Source organism: Macaca mulatta, chromosome 1 (assembly GCF_049350105.2).
Source record: "Macaca mulatta isolate MMU2019108-1 chromosome 1, T2T-MMU8v2.0, whole genome shotgun sequence".
NCBI classification, from domain to species: Eukaryota; Metazoa; Chordata; class Mammalia; order Primates; family Cercopithecidae; genus Macaca; species Macaca mulatta.
In genome coordinates this window covers 224305637-224319618 of record NC_133406.1, presented here as the reverse complement: position 1 = coordinate 224319618, position 13982 = coordinate 224305637, and the positions used below count along the sequence as shown (strand labels likewise).

The window sequence follows — 13982 nt, the reverse complement described above, 5'->3', positions numbered from 1 at the left end:
GTTAGACTTTCAAAGGAGTCATACCATTTTTCACTCCTACAAGTATAACACTTCCAAGTGCTTTATATCCTCACCAACATGTGCTACTTTCAGCCTGTTAAATTTTAGCCATTCTCATGGATATGTACTGGTATCTCATTGTTGTATTGATTGATCTCCCTGATGACTAAACAGTAGAGCATCTTTTCCTATGCTAATTGACCATTCATGTATCTTCTTTTCTGAAGTATCTATTCAAGTCTTTAGAGAAACTGTTTCATTATGCTTTAATCAGAGTGCTATATACATACACACACACACACACACACATACACACACACTAAAAAACCCTTTGTTGGAGATAAATATGATATCTCCTATATTGTAGTTTCCTTTTATGTTCTCTTAATGTTCCCTATTTGGAGATAATGATACATAATATTCAAAAAGGTGTCTGTGTGTGTGTCTATACACACACACGTTTGTATACATATATATGTCCTAAGAATCATTAATTAGACATATATATGAGTATCTATTTCTGGATACTCTCTTCCCTTCCACTGATATATATTCTATTTTTTTTTCCAACAAAACACATGATTTTCATAGCTGCAGAGTAATTCTGGAAATAGGTAGTGAATTCATTCACCATTATTCTATTATAATATTGCTCCTTTATTATTCTTGATCATCGACATTACCATATAAATAGTAGAATCAACTTGTAATTTTCTACCACAATGTTGCTTGGAATTTTTATTAGAATTGCATTGGATCTGGAAATCAACTGATGAAAAGCTGACTTTTTAAACATAACTCTTCTGATCCATGACAAGGTTTATCTCCCCACTATTAAGTTCTTTCATAATTTCTTAAAGCAATTTTTGTAATTTTTGGTGTACTTGCCGTACATAAATTTTGTTGAGTTTTCTTTGATTTGTTGATTTTCTTTCTTCTCTCCCTCCCTCCTTACCTCCCTCTCTCTTTCTTTCTTTCTTTTTTTTTTTTTTGAGACAGAATCTTGCTCTGTTACCCAGGTTGGAGTGGAGTGATGCGATCTCGGCTCTCTGCAACCTCTGCCTCCCAGGTTCAAGTGATCCTCCTGTCTCAGCCTCCCGAGTAGCTGGGACTACAGATACATGCCACCACACCCAGCTAATTGTTTGCATTTTTAGTAGAGACTGGGTTTCACCATGTTACGCATGATGGTCTCAATCTCTTGACCTCATGATCTGCCCACCTCAGCCTCCCAAAGTGCTAAGATTATAGGTGTGAGCCACTGCACCCAGCCTGTTGAATTTATCTATAAGAAAACACGTATTTAGATGTTACTTTAAATGACACTGCTTTTTACTTCCTTTTCCAAATGCTCGTTGCTAATATACAGAAATACACAAGACTACTTATATTGAGCTTATATTCTGTAACATTATCAAACTCACTAATTACTTTTGGTAGATTTTTGTAGATTTCTAGGATTATTAACATACACAGCCATTATCTGTGAATAAAGACAATTTCAATTCTTTTTTTTCAATCTTTTCAATACTTTTATTTATTTGTCTTACCTTAGTGCATTTAGATCTCTAGTATCATGCTGAATTGAAAGTGTACCAACAGATATTCTACTTTTTTCTCTGATTTAATAGAAAAGCATTCAATTTTATGCCATTTAATATAATGTTACCTGTGAGATTTTTTCAAATCTATCCTTAATGGGGTTGGAAGTGTTGCCTTCTGTTTTTATCATGCTGAGAGTTTTCTGGGGTTTGTTTTTATAAAAATCATGAAAAAAGTTTTCAATTTTGCCAAATGCTTTTACTGTGTATGATAACGTTATCATACGGTTTTTCTCTTTTGCCCTGATAATATATAAAATTATATTTTTTAAATATAAAAAAGATTTCTTGAATCAAGCCAGGACACTTTTTTTAATTATAAAATTTAACAAATATATCGAAATATAAATTACATGCAATTGAGATTTATTAAAGTATAATAAAGTATATATTAAAGTGTATAATTTTAAGAGCTTGAGCACAGTATACACAAGTCAAAGAGACATAACAGAAAATACTAAGGATTCCTCAGCATATGTGATTTATCTTGGTGAATGTTCTATGTGAGTTTGAGAAGAGTTATTTGTTAGCTGTTCTTAGATGTATTTTGCTTAAATGTCGACTTGACTAGCTTGTGCCATTGATTGTGTGAATTAATTTTGTTCTAGTGGGCAGGAAAATTACTGTTTGATCACTTTGGACTTATGTGGACTTGGTTTATGTTTTATTAAAATGAATGCATGGAAAACCCACAGCATTTCCCAAGACTCTCTAATTTGGCAATCACCAATCCACCGCTTTGTGGATTTTGTCAGGGTTTGGTTTTAGGCTTTACTAGGGTTGGTCTAGAATAGGCTTTACTGTAAAGTGTGACACTTATTCCTAAAGCACAGTCATTCTAGTGTCTCAGTTGGATACCCGGGTGCTAATGAGGTGTGTGTGAGTTCTTCCCACCCTGGATGGCAGAAACTTCATCATCCATTCCCCAACCCTCCTCCACCTCAAGTACCTCTGGTCTAAACTCAATTTGACAGCAGCCACCCCTCTGTTAAATCTGTTTGTCTTTTCCTTGTGCAGGTACAGTCCCGTCCTTGATAAGTGTGCACATGGAACCCCTCATGGACTTCGACAGCTGCCCCTCTGAACAGCTGTCTCCTCATTGCTGCCCTGCCCCACAGACTGCAGTTGCTTCAGTGGACTTCAACTCTGATCTCTGCCTTCTCACCTCAGTGGGGCTGTCCTGCTCTGAGTGGACTACAGCCCACGATGCAGCTGCTGAAAAATTCTCCCTAAAGAACTAGGAAATCACGGGGCTCCCCCCTTAAGTTTCCTATTGTACTGCCTGTTGTCCACTGTCTGAAAACAATTTTATGGTTGTTTATGGAGGCAGGATTAGTCCGATATGATTTATTCTAACAGAAACAAGCAGAAATCTGTTATACTCTTTTAATTACTGTGTCTTTATAATATTATGGTCGAATCCTAAGATGACCCCCAGTGATCTTTGTTCTCATATAATCACTTCTTCCTGAGCGTAGAGAAAAGCCAGTGATATCACTCCTGTGATTGTGTTACAATTTATGGCAAAAACACATTAGCAGATGTAATCGAGATCTCAGATCAGTCAAATTTAATATAGAGAGATGATCTTATGAGCTTGACCTAATGAAGGTGAGTTCCTTGGAGGGACTGAGGTCTTCCTGGAGAGATGTGAAGTGCAGGAGGGTTTCCATGCAGGACGAGTCTCCTCTTCTGGCTGGAGGAAGCATGTATTGGGAACATGGGAGGCCTCCAGGAGCAGCGAGAGGCCCCTGGCTGACAGTCAGCAAGAAAACAGAGATCTCAGTTCTACAGTCACAAGGAACTGAACTCAGCTGACAACCTGAGGAAACTAGACAGCAAGTTCTTCCCCAGAAACTCCAGAAAGAAACCCAGCCTAATTTCAGCCTGGGAGGCCCTAAGAAGAAGACCCAGCTAATCCAGGCCTCAACTTCTCATCTGTGGATACTGCCAGAAAATAAATCAGTCTTATTTTAAGCCTCTAAAAGCTAGCAGTAATTTAGCATGCAGCAATAGAAAATTAATACAAACAAAATGGAGAAGACGTTGGAGTGGGGACAAAAATGAAACGGTGGGAGAGGGATGCCTGTATGCTGATATGGTTGGTGCCTGTACGGTTGAATTGGGTCTACCATTCCTCATCTAATTAGCTTTGGTCTATTAAGCTGCATAGCTACACACAAATATTGGTACTAGGTTGAATCCAGAGGAGTAAGATATTGCATTCTTCAGAGTAGACAAGAACACTCTGAATTTGGGGTCACTGGATCATAAGTCATATAGCAGGTCCCTCTGGGAAGGCCTAGAGGAAGATTTACAGGATACACTTGAAACAACATTGAAGGCTTCTTTGTTCCCCAGAGGGACCCGATCTCCTCTCAGTCAAGAAGATCCAAGCCTCTGAACTGGATGCCAAGTTATAAATTCCCACTATACTGACTCCATCAAGCTTCTGTCCTCAGAACTAGAGTTTATCAATAAAAGCTGAACTCATGGGAGTCTAGGCATTTATTCTCCTATTTTATATAAATCACTTAATGTACATGAACAAAACAGACTTTGAAGAAAGAAAGTCACAGTTGCCACAGGAAAACAGCTTCGACATCCTCATCAGTCATCAGGGGTGTTCTGTTGGGAGGACTTGATATGAGGCTTTCCTCATCATGGGCTAGTACAGACTCGGGGGAAATGTCATCAAGTCCTCAATTCGGAGTGTAGCAGCCGGCGCTATTGATACGTTAGGCCTCCTGCTGCTGGAGATGCAAGTAGTGCATTTTCATGGCCACCACAGGTGCCCTTAGGTTAGCATTCTTCAGAGCCAGAATCTAACAAGACACAGAAGCTCTGAGTATCTCCCTTTCCTCAGTCACCCACATAAAGGACTTCAGGTCCTTCAGGGGGAGGCCTGAAGGAAGATTGACAGCACACACTTGCGGCAACATTGAAGGCTTCACTCTTCCTCAAGGGTTCCATCTCCCATCAGTCAAGAAGCTCCAGGCAACTCAACTGGATGCCAGGTCATAAATTCCCACTATGGTGACTGCATCAGGTCTCTGTCCTCAGAACTACAGCTTTTCTAATTATTACAAAAGTTCATTCCTTACTAGATTTCCCATCCATTACATTCCCAGACACCTCACAATGATCAGTAACCACCACATATCCCTACCTCTCAAGGAAATCCCTCCCGCCTTGTCTCTACATGGCCAAGTCCCACAGCCTGTCCTCTACTCTTCCAGAACCCTGTTCTTCTCACTGACAGCAGCCAGGGCAAATCCATGCAGCATCTCACACCATGACCTCCAGTTTGCAGACGGTAGGTACCACAGGAACTTGACAGTCACGCCACTGTTCCCCTCACCCGTGCATTTCTTAATGCCTTGGTGAAGAGAATGTCTCTGGATCTTCCTTGATGGGAGCTAAAGGAACAAAGGTAAACAATGCTATGGGACCCACTGAGAATTGGGGCTATGGAAGAGTGACCACTGAAGTAACAGACAGATGCAGATATTGCTAGATACTCAGTGCCAGAGCAGGGAGGGAGAGGGAAGAAATACAGACCTCACCTTCCTCTCACGTCCAGGCTCCATCAGGTGCCCCCCATTGCTAAACCTAACTAGAAGTGTGTACGCAGGGGAGCCAAAGATGCATTCTAGAAGGGACAAGCACCAAGTGACATAAGACAGGATGGAAATGAGTGGAGAGTGGATCTGTGGGAAGCAGGAGGGGATGTTATGGGGAAACAAAAGGAGAATACTAGCTAATAACGCTAGGTGACACTAACATTCCAAAGTCTGTGCTCATATTCAGAAAAGAAAGTTCAGCATAAAGTACTAAACCAGGAGTCAAGATACTGTATTCTCAACTGCTGTTCCAACAGCTGTATTATAAAGGACCAGTTTATGTCATGCCTTTCTAATTTGACCTAAAGTGCCAGGTGGCACTGGGGCTGGCACAGCCGTGCTCAATTATGTGTTGGAGAGTACACAGAGACTGCCAGGCTGAGGGAAGACACAAGAGAATAGAAGAGATGCTCTCAGGGAACGAGAGACCACACGGCCCCAGAGTCAGGGCAGCATCAGCCACTGTCGGCTGCTCATTTTCCCAGACACAGCCCACAAGCCTCAGCCATGCTGTGCTTTGCAAGACACTTCTTCACCTTTTCAATAAACCTGCCTGAATTGAAGCTGACGGGAGTTTATTTCTCCTTCATCATCAATGAAATTCTTCACCGCAACAATCTCCAATGAATTTTGGGCACAGCAGGCAGGCCCATCCCTGCTTCTGTTCCACTGTGTCCCCTGTAGCTTGAAAAGGAGGACGTACTGAACTACCACCAAATGTTCCTCTGGCTCTGATATTCTGTTATTCTGGTTTCTTTTTGGCTACTTTGTTTTTGGAAGCATGCATCCTAAGGCATCCAGTTGAACAAACTTTCTCTACTGTGTCCAGGCATTCCTGGTGGGATTTCAGATAAGACACTCTTGGGTTGCTACACTCACAACCACTGAACCAATTCTATGACCATCTGTTTCATGGCCACATGTTTGTTCATTTTACAGGAACATAAAGGGAGGGGACAGACAGAAAACTTCCATGTTATAAATTGCATCATCTTAAAAAGGAAACAAGGCAACACTTTGCAATAAAACCATAAGATGCTTTAAATTTAAGCTTAATGCAATAGAGAATGCCCATAAAATTCCTGTCTAAAGAATGTTTAGAAAATTGCTGAACAGGGACATCATCATTTAAAGTGATATGAAGAAACCTTCTCAGCTAAGCATATGGGCTAGGTTAGAGAGAAAGATAGAGGACCCATCTCTGCCCTGGAAAAACCACTGGTAACATCTTTCAAAAAGCTCTCTGTGTTTGAGTACGCACCTTGATCCACAGGCTCACACTGGATCCCAACTGGCCGCTGCTTCTTTGCATTAACATTGGATTCCCTACTAGTAAATCTTACCAAGATCTGACTTTCTGCAGATATGATATTATTTTGTTTGGCCATCCTTATCTTCAAGGGTAACCAAGAAGGAACAAGGAATTTATTTACCTCCCCAAGGGTAAAGGTTTTACCAATGAGACGCTTTTTTACTATAACACCAGGGCCCCCTATGCCCTGTTCACTTCAGTGCCCTTTGTGCCCTGACAGAAGCTCATGCTGGTCCCAGGATTCCGTATACGATTCACCTCCTTCCTGAATCCCAACTTCATGCTGGTGGTCATGACAGGTGTCCTGCACCCCATGCTCATGTTCCTGAAGTCATCAGCCTGTCTCCAGTTAGAAAAAATTACATGTCTATAGACAGGCCTCTTTGCAAGTAGCAAAAGCTTTCTCACCTTCATACAGTAAGGCTTGGAATGTACAATAGTATAAACACTTTGGGGAAAAATGTCTGGCATCTTCTTACAGAACTAAACAACTACCTACTCTATGACTCAGTAATTCCTAAGCATTTATCCAAGAGAAATTAAAACATATGTCCAGAAAATGATTTATACAAGAACGTTCATAGCACTTTTATTCATAAGAGGAAAAACTGGAAACATTCAAGCATCTGTCAATACAACAATGGATCAATAAACTGTGATACATTCATTCCATGGAAAGCCTAAAGGAACAAACTGTTGACACACAAAACAACACGGATGAATCTCAAAAACATTTTCAGTGCAATAGGAGCCATACACAAAAGAGTGTGAGAAAAGAGATGAACAATCATGGTCTCAAGAAATGCAGAGCAGAGAGCCCAGAGGCAAAGACAGGACAGCGGGTCGGTCCCAGGCTGTGGATCCTAATTAAGAAACTCCTGCTGGATTTTGCCCAGCTCCATTTCCAAACTACTGTGGGTCAGTGACTTCTTTATCCCTTCCTTGTTCCCTCATTTTGAACTAGAATCACTGTAGTTGTTATTCCACGTCTGTCCCGTCATTTCACATTAGGGGCAGATAAGCTGTTCATTCAGTTTCACAGGTCGACAGAGGAAAGGGAATTATGTCAAGGATCTGTACTTCATGGACACCCTAGAAGCCTCATCCACACCTGGTGTGGATGTTTTAAATGGGATTTTAAACTTTTCATCTGATGTTGTCTACATGACATTTTTCATGTTGAACTAATGCTTTAATGACATGAAATTCGGAAACCTTAAGGGAGAGGGTGAATGCATTTCGCAGTTGGGGGAATGTGAATCTGCGGTAGATGGAATTTCTGAAATGGTCCCCAAACATGCCACACCCTTGTCTCTAAAGCCCGTTAAGGTGATGAGACACCATTCCTGTGATTATGTTGTTATATGCCAGTTATATGACTTTAAGCTGGTGAGGTTACCTGCATGCACTGGATCTAATCACATCGCTCCATACATGACAACTTTCTGGGGCTGGTTGGAAAAGATGAAGTCTTCTCTTTCAATATCTGTATTGAACTTTGAAAAACAGCTTGAGCTCTAGAAGAAAACACAGCCAGCCCATTCCTGGATTTTAGCCTCACATGACTCTGATCAGAGAACCCAGCCACTTCATTCCAGACTTCTGTGGTTTCAAACCACTGTTTTGTGGTAATGTGATAATTGGTAGCAAGAGAAAACTAGTACAGGTGTCTGTCTCTCCTCTTGAATTTCAATTTCAGATACATGGATGCTAACCCCTCTAACAGAAAAAAAATCAACCAACCAATCAATCAATGAAAAAAAATATTGCCCTCACCTTTATGTGGCTGTTCCAGAGCCCTTGCCACCTGAAGAAGACAATGAGGGATATTTCAGGCACATGAGGAGTGCGGCTTTACTGTTATCAATCACATTTCTGAAAGAATAAAAATGGCTGAGGTCAGGCCGTGGCCCATGTCTGTAATCGTAGCTCTTTGGGAGGCCAAGGCAGGTGGATCACTTGAAGTCAAGAGTTAGAGACCAACCTGGCCAACATGGAGAAAGCTTGCCTCTACTAAACACACAAAAATTAGCCAGACATGGCGAGTACCTGTTATCCCAGCTACTCCGGAGACTGAGGCAGGAGAATCACTTGAACCCAGGAGGTGGAGGTTGCAGTGAGCTGAGATCACACCATTGCATTCCAGCCCGAGGAATAGAGCAAAAACTCCATCTCAAAAATAAATTAATTAATTAATAAAGATGGTTCATTACTTAACTCTACATATTATTATGTGAAAATGTATCATCTCGATTTTAATAGATTTTTTAAAACTGCTTTTCTTTTGCTCACCAGACAAGGTCTGGTAGCAAATACCGGTCACCAACACAGATGAACCAATTCAAGGAGAGCCATAAACAGGACTACTATTATGTTCCCCAAAAATCCATCCCTAGAATGCAATCTCTTCTCTACTTGTCACAAAATGAACACAATAGTCCACTATATAAAGTCCCAAACACATGAAAATGTAAATACCATGAAGTCTGCTTTCCAAATATTCATTCTATTCAGACCCAGTCATGGGGACCAGGGATTAGGAAATGACTACAAAGAGGTTCAAGGGAATTTGGGGAAGCGACAAAATGTGCTGAAGTAGAAACTCTGCTGATGGCTGCACAATTCCATAAATCAGCTGAAATCATTGAGTCGTATGTTGACAATGGGTGACTTTTATAACAAGTCATTCTTTAAACGAACTTTTGGGTTTCTAGTCCAACATGGAAAGAGCTAGGCAGTCATCACTCGTCCTCACAGCTAGCAAAAGGCTGAAGGAACTGAAAGTCAACCCTTCTAGGGTGGACCAGAGAATTGAAGTCACAGGGAAAACTGCCACCCTAAAAATGAGACAGACAGGCAAACACACAAGGAGTCAGAGCTCACAGGAAGAGAAGCTACTGGGGACAGCAAGTGGGAGAAGAACTTAAATGGTATTGACAGATCACTAGAAGCTGAGGGTGGCCTGGTTAGTGCATTAAAAACTCCTTGAGAACCAGACTAAGGGGGAATCTCACATATTTCCAAGTTTTACTACAATGATCTCAACCAGGTTCTCAAGATGAAGTTCTGAAAACCCCCCTGAGGTTTGGCACTACCAACTTCAGGACTTACATTAAGCTACAGTAACCTAAATAGTGTGAAGTTGGTGAAAAGAGAAAACACACACACAAATAGATCCATGGAAAAGAATACAGAGCCCAGAAACAGGCCTACCTACAGTCCATTGATCTTCCATGAAGGTTTAGAGACAACTTAAAGCAGGGAACTTACCCTTTCCAACTAGTGGTGCTACAACAGCTGGATAACCACATGCAAAAAATATATAAATAAATCCCGGTATGCATGTTATACCCTTTATAAAATAAATCTTACATGTAAATGTAAGGTGCAAAACCATAAGAATCCTAGGAGATAACATCGGAGAAAGTCTCGGGGATCTTGGGTTCGATGATGGCTTCTTAGATACAAAACCAAAAGCACAATCTACTAATGAAAAAAAATTAAGTGGAACCTCGTTCAAATTAAAAACTTCTGCTCTGTGAAAGACACTGTTAAGAGAATGGAAAAAGCAAGTCACAGACTGGCAGAAAATATTTACAAAATAATCTGATGGAAAAACTGCTGTCCAAAATATATGAAGAATTCTGAGAACTAAACAACACAAAGCAAAAAAAAAAAAAAAAAAAAAAGAAAGAAAGAAAAAAGAAAGAAAAAGAAAAAAAAATAGGTGAAAGATCTGAACACCTCACTAATAAGATATACAGATGGCAAATAAGTATATGAAAAAGATGCTCAAAATCATTTGGCGTTAGGGAATTGCACACTAAAACAACAATGAGATATCAGTGGAAACCTATTAGAATGGCTAAAATGCAAAAAGGTGAACACACCAAATGCTCTCAAAGATGAGGAGCAACCAGAACTCTCCATAGCTAGTAGAAATCAAAAGGGTACAGTCACTCTGGAAAACTTAAGTTCACTCAGAATCCTGCACATAAGTAGTTACAGCAATTTTATTCATAATTGCCAAAACTTGGAAGTACCCAAGATGTCTTTCACCAAGTGAATGGATAAGCAAACTGTGTTGTAGCCCCACAACGAAATCTGATTCAGTGATTCTAAAAAGCAAGCTATCAAGTCATAAAAAGACATGCAGGAACTTAAAATACATAATGCTAGAAAGAAGTTAGTCTGGAAACCTACATACTGTACGATTCCAACTCTAGGACATTCTTGGAAAGTCAAAAAGAGAGAAGTAGTAAAATGATGAGTGGTTGTCAGGACTGGAAGAGAGGAGGACGCACGAAATGGTGAAGCACAGGGAATTTTCAGCAGTGAAACTATTTTGCATGACGCTGTATTGGGGATTTAGGACAATATGTAATTGCCAAAATCCATAATCTGTGAAACTCAAAGAATGAACTCTAATGTAAACTATAGACTTTAGTTGATAACGATGTATCAATAGTGCTTCATCAATTGTAACGAATGAACCACACTAATACAACATACTTATAGGGGAAATTGTGTGCTGGAGGACAGGGGAGCCTAGGATAACTCTCTGTACTACCCACTCAATTTTTCTGTGAACCTATAACTATTCTAAAAACTAATATCGGCCGGGCGCGGTGGCTCACGCCTGTAATCCCAGCACTTTGGGAGGCCGAGGCGGGTGGATCACAAGGTCAGGAGATCGAGACCACGGTGAAACCCCGTCTCTACTAAAAATACAAAAAAATTAGCCGGGCGCGGTTGTGGGCGCCTGTAGTCCCAGCTACTCGGGAGACGGAGGCAGGAGAATGGCATGAACCCGGGAGGCGGAGCTTGCAGTGAGCCGAGATCGCGCCACTGCACTCCAGCCTGGGCGACAGAGCAAGACTCCGTCTCAAAAAAAAAAAAAACTAATATCTATTGGCCAGGTGCGGTGGCTCAAGCCTGTAATTCCAGCACTTTGGGAGGCCGAGGTGGGCGGATCACGAGGTCAGGAGATCGAGACCATCCTGGCTAACACAGTGAAACTCCATCTCTACTAAAAAATACAAAAAAACGAGCCAGGTGAGGTGGCGGACGCCTATAGTCCCAGCTACTTGGGACGCTGAGGCAGGAGAATGGCGAAAACCCGTGAGGCAGAGCTTGCAGTGAGCCGAGATCCGGCTACCGCACTTCAGCCTGGGCGACAGAGCAAGATTCCGTCTCAAAAATAATAATAATAATAATAATAATGTCTATTAATTTCTTTTAATTAGGTTGCAGCAGCCCCATATCAAGGTTTTGGTGGCATCCTGTTATTGTGTGGTTAGTACTTGGCATTGAAGTGCACCAACCTGGAGTCAGAGCAGTTGGAGATTTCCAGGCCTGTGCCATTTACCTCGAATCCTGGGGTGCCCCGGAAAACAGCAGGTCAGTTAGGGAGAAGCAGCCTCAGCAATCTAGATAGTGCAGGTTTGCGGTAAGGACAGGTACAAACCATCTAGGTGGGCAGACCTTGGTGAAGACTAGAAACCACTGAGACTCAGCAGTTGCCCCAGTGGAACCCACAAATCCTAGGAGGCGCTGGGAGGAGCTAAGGGCTACTGGATGAGCTCCCTGACTGCAACACAGAAGCAGCTCCAGAGATTCTGGTAAATAATGTGGGTTTCAATACAGTGTGATCGACTCAAAAAAGTAGAGAGAACGAAAAGGAAAGAAAAAGAGAGAACATGAGAGAGAAAGAAAAAGAAAAGAAATGAAGAAAGGAAAGAAGTGAGGGAGGGAAGGAGGAAGGAAGGGACGAAGGGAGGGAGCGCAGGAGGGAAAGAATAAAGAGAGAGAAAGTTGGAAGGAAGTAGGGAAGGAAGTTAGGAAGGAAGGAAGGAAGGAAGGAAGGAAGGGAGGGAGGGAGGGAGGGAGGGAGGGAGGAAGAAAGGGAGAGAGGAAAGGAACAAATTTACATGAAGATGAGAACATTGGGGAACTTACACCACCAATATTTTCCATTAACAGGAATACGCTAACTAGTGATTAGAGAAAGACGCACTACTGTAAAACCATATACTGTTTCCATGGGGTACAACCCCTTCCTCCTCCTCTGAAACACATTCTGTCTCTCGCCCACTGTTGCCAGAGACTCCAGAATCTACCTGGCTGTATGTGGGGGCCTCAGTCCCTGGGTCTGATGTCATCCATTTGCCTTTCTCACTGGACTTCTCTCCTTGCACTGGCTCCCACTCCCCCAGGATCTGGTGGGCGACCACGTGAGAAGGACACAAACAGGCCATGCCCCTTTGTTTCTCCCCTTCTCAATGCCTGCAGTGGTGGGTTCTGTGGGGTAGTGACCTGAGATTTATTCATTATGGGACCTCTAGCCCAGAGCAGGGCCTGCTACCTAATACTCACCCCATGAAAGCTCAGGGAAAGAAGGCATCCACCACAAGGTCCTGGGGAACCAAGAATTCCACTGTGGCCCATAAATTCTAAGTCCTACAGGATTCTGGAATGGGAGATGGGACAGGCCTTCAAAAGTGGCCACTCTTTTAACCCATTATACTGTCAACTGAGCCATGTTTCCCCATCCTGGACACATCTAGAGGGCACCGCCTAAAACCAGGCACATCTCCCCATCCAGGAGAGAGTAGGGGCCTGAGCCTGGGGGATGCAGGGGGACAGGGAGGGGATGAGCCAAGAAAGCTGAAGAGGAGAAAGCAGGTGAAAGGGGACAGCAGGGTGGAAACAGAGAGAAAAGGGGGCAGACAATGGGGGGTGAGAGGGGAAGAGTGAGGAGGGGGATGCAGATCTAGCTACTGAGGAAAAGTCCTGGAGAGAACACTGTCCTCTCCTGAAGTAAAATCACTTCCACCTGACCACGGCACTGCAGGTCGTGGGCAGCACACGCTGGGAATATTTGTTCATTCATTTAACAAATACTTATTTCATATCTGTTTCATGCCAGGCAAGGCCCTGCAATCTTTAGGGACCTTGGCATCTTCCCTTCACATCTGAGTCATAATAGAAAGAGGACTCTCTGACCCCATTGAGCCGGCAATGTCTCGAGATTTTCACCTGTTAGATCTGGCAGCTCTTCATGTCGGCCCACACCGTGTGAGGCTGCTCTTGGTGCACCGAATGGGGAAGTTTCTGCATCAGTGCCTCGGAGAGTCCACCGGAAGCCCTGGACAGTGGGAGTCGGTGGCACCCCAGCGTGGAGGCCAAGAGCACACAACACTGAAGCTCCAGACACCCTCAGGAGGACAGGAAGGGACAATCGGCTGGTGAGAGCCTGGGTCACCAGGAACCTTCGCCTGGGTCTAAACAGGATTTGCCTTCAGATTGCCTGTGAGATAAAAGAGAGAAATCAAGGTTAACATTGAGATTTGGGGCTTCGGCAACTTGAAGGATGGAGCTGCCATTTACGGAGACAGGGAAGACCCAGAGAAGAGCAGCTTGAAAGGTGGTGGGGAACTAGAGTTG

The 13982-nt window shown here is 42.6% G+C and overlaps 1 protein-coding gene across 3 annotated transcripts in view; it reads right to left on the bottom strand.

Annotated features, from left to right (window-relative positions):
- The window catches only part of LOC712609 (NBPF family member NBPF3), a 51618-nt gene extending 37905 nt beyond the window's left edge, over positions 1-13713 (bottom strand). For 2 of the 3 annotated variants that reach the window (XM_077972778.1, XM_077972799.1), the window contains exons 1-2: positions 13575-13713; positions 8313-8411 (exon numbers count right to left, since the gene is read on the bottom strand). The gene's annotated coding sequence lies outside the window, so the exon portion shown is untranslated. Of the gene's footprint in view, positions 1-8312; positions 8412-8585; positions 8723-13574 lie in introns of those variants that run through there. The other variant, XM_077972783.1, reaches the window with a different exon arrangement.
- Between the last annotated feature and the right edge of the window lie 269 nt (positions 13714-13982).